The sequence below is a fragment of the Sander lucioperca genome, chromosome 6 (genome assembly GCF_008315115.2).
Source record: "Sander lucioperca isolate FBNREF2018 chromosome 6, SLUC_FBN_1.2, whole genome shotgun sequence".
Taxonomy (NCBI): Eukaryota; Metazoa; Chordata; class Actinopteri; order Perciformes; family Percidae; genus Sander; species Sander lucioperca.
The window spans coordinates 15579151-15584972 of record NC_050178.1 but is presented as its reverse complement, the minus strand read 5'-3'; the positions used below and the strand labels follow the sequence as shown (position 1 = coordinate 15584972).

Here is a 5822-nt window from a genome sequence, read left to right as displayed (position 1 = left end):
GTACCAGCCATTTCTCAAGCAGCTAATGCTGCCTTGACATGCTGGAGGAAATTTTGGACTTACGATACATCGCAGTATACATAGAAAACACCAGTGGAAGCCTAAATATGACATGACAGGATTTCAGTTAATGCTCATGTCAAGCAGAACAGTCGGGGGATCCTTCATAACTAAATATAGTCTAAGTGATGTGACCGCTAAAAGAAAGATTTAGTTTGGTACACATATGTTTCCTTCCAAACTTCTGCAAAGTTTTGCAGTCGTTGTGGTTTGATAAGCACTCGATTAAGAACCATTACGTCGACTGAAAACAGAGCAGTGGTGTAACACTGCCGTTTTTAAGCAGCCATGGGACTTTCTAGCATACTATTTTCGAAAATACGAGGAGCACTTGAAGGCAGCATGATATATCCCCCTTTGCCAAACCCCTTTTTACGCTTGTGGAGAGCTGGCCGCTGAGCGCAGTACCAAACCATTCCCACCACTACTTACCCCGCCGGCTACATGTGTGGGGGGGGAAGAAACCTGCTGAGTAAAACCAAGCAAAGGAAAGAAACTAAATTAAGCATTACTTTTTACTGCATGGAATAACTGCACTGATTTTTTTTTTTCCCACTGAGGCGTTAGGAGTGTAAACTAGTAAAAGTTGAATGCCCGAGAGCACATTTGCAAGTCCGGACTGAACGACAATGGAATTTGTGATCTCGTAACCACGAGAAATAACGTTATCTGTCTGCGTATACAAGCGCCGGTTGCAGACAAACTGGATTACGTTACTCTCATTGAAAAACTTCTTGCTTCGCTGAAAAGAGGAGTAAACCAGCGTTTTTGAGCAAGTGACTGACGAGTTGTACACAGGCAAGGTGAGTGGCAGTCTGGGCCGTGTAGTCCTCTTTTACTCAACACGATCTACTCTTCTTTATCTAATTTAAAATTACAACTGCGTATGTTTTCCCACGTGTTTCCCTCTAAATGACCGAACTTCTGTCATGTGAAGACTGAAGAGCAATACCAATGACGTCGTAACGTTATTTAAAAAAACTTTTCAGTATTCACTATCTTTATGTTTAAACCATTGCCCACTTTGTTTTCATTCAGGCTCAATCAAAAACTGGTCCACAGTGCGTCACTTGAGTTAGCTAACTTATCCAACATAGGCTACATCCTCTAGGCGGCGTCGCTCCAAGGCACCAGCGTTATCTATATCACTAGTAATGTTCATTATGTTGTATGAGCTGTGACCTCTATTTAACGGTGTTTAAATGCCAAGTGATTAAACAATACTGGCATGGACTGATAGTGCCACATAATTTACAGGCACAACACAACAGCTCAGACAGCAGCCAACGTTAGCCAACCCCTGGGTCATCATCACTGCAATGGACCATTTCACATGGACGTTACCTGTCTCCCTGGCCTAAACAAGTTCAATTTTACATTAAAGTGTTCAGATTGAGTCGCTATAACACCCACCATGATTAGCTATTAAGGTAAATGAGGATTGGGTGATTTCAACCAGATACAAAAAAGCATTTTATTGTATGTATTATTTATGTATCATATGTGTAGAATTTACTGGAGAAGCCTCAAACAGGGAACCTGAACATACAGTACATGTGCATTTTACAGCACAATGTGCCTCAGAAAATCAGTGGACAAATAAAATTATGCTTCAAATAACTTAGCCTAATCACATCTGAAAATGATCATTCATTTAGCAAGACTTATGAGTTTTGCAATTATTATAATTAATATTATTTTTGCAATTAAAGATGAATGTTCTTTCAGCACAGCATTAGCTACTTAATAATTGCCCTATTCATAAACATGTGACTGCATGAACTGCAAATGAAGGCAGTGCAAGTTAATATAAGCAATCATAAATGAGCAGGAGATTCATGCTGTTGCTGATAATGCAACTCTTTACGATCAAAGGTCAGATGCAGGTCTTCATGTTATTTTCTTAACACAGTAACTTGTGTGATATTACACTTAGTTTCAAGTGTCATGGCTGACAGTCCATCACAAAGGCTGCCAGTGAGAGTGTGTGACCTGACCTTTGTGTTATTGTGTTCCATGGGTGATGGTCTCCTCTCACAGTTTAGTGCCTTCTTAAACCATGTCCATCTGCTCCTATTGCCTCATTACAGAATTGGTGGCTTAGTATAAGCCAGGAAATGAGATGGAATATCCCCTCCCAATGATGAAGATTGCTCATTTATTTATTTCAGATTGTTGGTAGCATTGGAAAAACAAGGGTGTGCCCAGAATATTGTGCCTGCTAGGGCGTGCTGACATGATTGTCTGCACTTCTAAATAAAAACTGATTTTTTAGGTTTTTCAAAAAATAATTTAGTTTCCTGGGAAAAACCAACACTTAAAAAATGTCAACTCTATACAGGTAATCCCTAAAAATATTTGTTTAAACAGACCAACACGTTTTGGGGATTAAGTTACTTTTAACGTCAGTAGAGAAGTGTAGCTGCACTAAAATAGGTGCATTGTAACATGGCTAATTTTGTGTTGGACCCAAATCAATTATCCCCCGTTTTCAAGTTCTAAAATAAACATAGACAAAGGCTGCAGCTACTGAAAATAGTCAAGTGTGACAAGTTTTACATTGCTTTCTCAAGTTAAAAGTTGTGGTTTGTGTCAAATTATGAGTGTATGCAATTAGAAAGGATGTTTAAGTGGAGCACATTTTATAGCCCCTGAAGTGAACTAGTAGCCAGTTTAGTCTATTACTTGTACCTGGATAAAGTCAGACACCAGCACCCAAAGCTGTCTGGACTTGTAAAATGACCCTTGGCCTTGTATATAAATGCCGTCATTATGGTGTGCATGTTTTACCTTTTTTAAGTCTTGACCTGAGATGGAAAAAAGTTTTTTTTCCCCCCCAGATCAATTTAGAGGACTATTTGTTTTTTCAATAATTTCAGTTTGGAAAGGTTCATAAATAATACGGTCATTTCAAGGCAATAAAGTAATGAATAATTTCAGGGCCATTTGATTATTTCTTCTCTTGTATCTGAGGAATAACACAGTAATAAAGACAAACTTAAAGAGCCCCTATTACACTTTTTGGGGATTTTCCTCATCTGTTAGTGTGTTTTTGTGTTTGCAAAAGATGTATAAAGTACAAAAAAACACATTTTACTCCAAATGGAGCTTTTCTCTCCTACAGACAGTACTTTCTTAACTGTCTAAAAACGGCTCGCCCACATTCCTGTTTGAAATTCCTCACTTAATTATGTCATTGATTGAGAAAGCCAGCCCAGTTTATGCTGCCCATAGGTGCTGCCTGAGAAAGCGTAGCCCGCCGATAGGCTTGTTTGAATTTGGTTGACCAATTAGAGCTGGGCGATATGGAGTAAATCAAATCTCACGACAGGGTTTCCCGCAGAAAATTTGTTCGTTAAGGTGGTAGAGTGGGGTTTGCCATCTGACCGGGGTGGGGGGGAGACTACAGACTCTGTACTACATTTAACAATTATTTATTAAACACTAAATATTAAATTTAAATAATGTATAATTAGTAAATTATATATATCTATATCTATGTGGCTATCTGCCACATGGTGAGTAAATGTTTGTACCAAAATAGTTCTGTTTTTCAGTCTTCATTTTGGCGAAGGTGCCGCTACTTTCTTCTGTTGCTCTGCTGTCTGCATGTCGGAGCTTCGCGGGGGGCAGGCCGACACACACACACACACACACACACACACACACACACACACACACAAACACTGGCGCACACACCAGATGCCAGCCACCATGTCACTTCTGTTTACTGATAGCTAGTGTTTACCTCAGGCTAAATAATTAGCTACTAAGTGGCAGGCATGTGTTGCTTAGGCGGCCGCCTTAACTGCAAAGTGCTGCAGGAAACCCTGCACAATATTTTTGACCAAATACCTCGATATCGCTATTGTGACGATATTATAGGGTTGCCAATTGGTGCTTTCACAAAATATGCACACAATGAGATTTTTTATAAATAATCATCAGTTATGTTGATGTAATAACTATGTGGGTAAAGGCAAATAATAGAACAGCTAGAATAGTTTGGTGTGTTCAAAAAATTACATCACTCAACTGTAATGCAGCCTTTAAAACCAGGAAAAGACAACACTTGTGTCGTATCAGGATATTACGATTTTCAAAATTTAAGACAATATCTAGCCTCATATATCGATATAATATCGATATATTGCCCAGCCCTATGACCAATCACAACAGAGTGGGCCAGCTGACTAATCAGAGCAGACTGGGATTTTCACAAAGGCGGGCCAAGAGCTCAGACAGAGCGTTTCAGAAAGAATAGCTGCAGCAATGGGCAGTATACGAAACGTATGTTTTTTGAACATCATCATCTAGTAGACCCCTAGAGGACAAATATGATGCTGAAAAGAAGTATAATATTAAGGCAAAGACTTAACTAATAGTGATTTCTCAATATTAAACAGAAAAAAGGTATTGCATGGAATTCATTTCACTAGACTAATAAGTAGCAGCCAACTTTACAGATGTCAGCATTTACAGACAGGATTTGTAGAAATCAGTGACTCTCCAATAAACAAGATTAACCTCACAAATTCTGTCACAGACCTGCCAAAGGTCAAAAGTGCAGGGGGAAGGGTTTTGACTGCTCTTGTTTTCTGTGTCTGCAGTGTTTCCCACAGATTGAAAATTTACTTGTGGTGGTGGGTGGTGCAGGATGTGATTGCGCAGCCTGTGATGGCTGGGTTCTGTAATCAACTAGTCAACAAAGGTTTATACACTATTTATTGGAAACAATGACTACATAACATTAACAGATAATTTAGAAAGAAATAACTATTGTACATATTAAACAAACCAGACTTGAAGATGATACAGATGAAGTGTAGCCTTTGATGTGCTTTGTCAATTAAATGTGGTTGGTTTGTCAAATAAATTTTATGGTTCATCAGATAAAATACCTGATTACCCAAAGCCCAAATGTTATATGTACAAAACTTAACCTTAAAGTTATGATCCATACAGAAAGTTACATGTTATTATAAAATTTAATTTAATTTATTTGGGCTGAAGTCCATAAATACAGTTCATGAATACGGGAACGGAGACCAACTGAAGGCTCGGCTAGCAACGATTAGCTCCGTTTAGTTGTTAGTTTCGGTTAGCTCCGGTTAACTCCATTATAAAGATATGCTTGAGCGGAGACTGCCGCGGAGAGGCTGAACAGCCAGACTCTGATAAATGACGTCCGGGGCGCTTCTAAGGTTTATCAGTACAGACAACCCGGAAAGCCACAACACCACAAGCAGCATGCTACTATACAGGATCTAGCTGCTACTACTAACGTGAAACCGCTGGTCTGTGTGCACTATAAAAATACATCGTTGATTAGGAAAAAAATGGAATTTGGATTTTATCTACCTGGGCAGGGCGCCAAAGTAGAACCTATGTATGGGAAACACTGGCAGTTGGAGGGACTGCAGGGAGCATGTAGTGTCAAAATCTTTCATTGCACCTCCAACTCCTTAATACAAACTCAAAAGTCAACCGTTCTCATCAGCTGAAGTGAAGGCGTGAAGGCAAACGTTGTCTGAGAGGATAAGGGAACACTCCTGTGATTTGTCTTGCTAAGAATCCCTTGTGTCATTGATGCTGTTATTCTGGTAACAGAACAGCTGGGGAGACATCAAGGATGGACTGAGGGTTTGATAAACTGGCTGGGGATGATCATTGGCTTGGGCGTTGATTAACTATCTGAACATTGCCGCCAGGGCAGAGCTGTCATTGCATGTGCAAAGTCTGATGTGAAATAAAGAATAGTA

At 39.5% G+C, this 5822-nt stretch overlaps 1 protein-coding gene across 3 annotated transcripts in view; it reads left to right on the top strand.

Moving 5' to 3' along the window:
- Nucleotides 1–443: 443 nt before the first annotated feature.
- plxnb1b (plexin b1b) overlaps nt 444–5822 on the top strand; it is a 195492-nt gene continuing 190113 nt past the window's right edge. For all 3 annotated transcript variants that reach the window (XM_031277173.2, XM_031277172.2, XM_036001850.1), the window contains exon 1: nt 444–863. The gene's annotated coding sequence lies outside the window, so the exon portion shown is untranslated. The remainder of the gene's footprint in view (nt 864–5822) is intronic.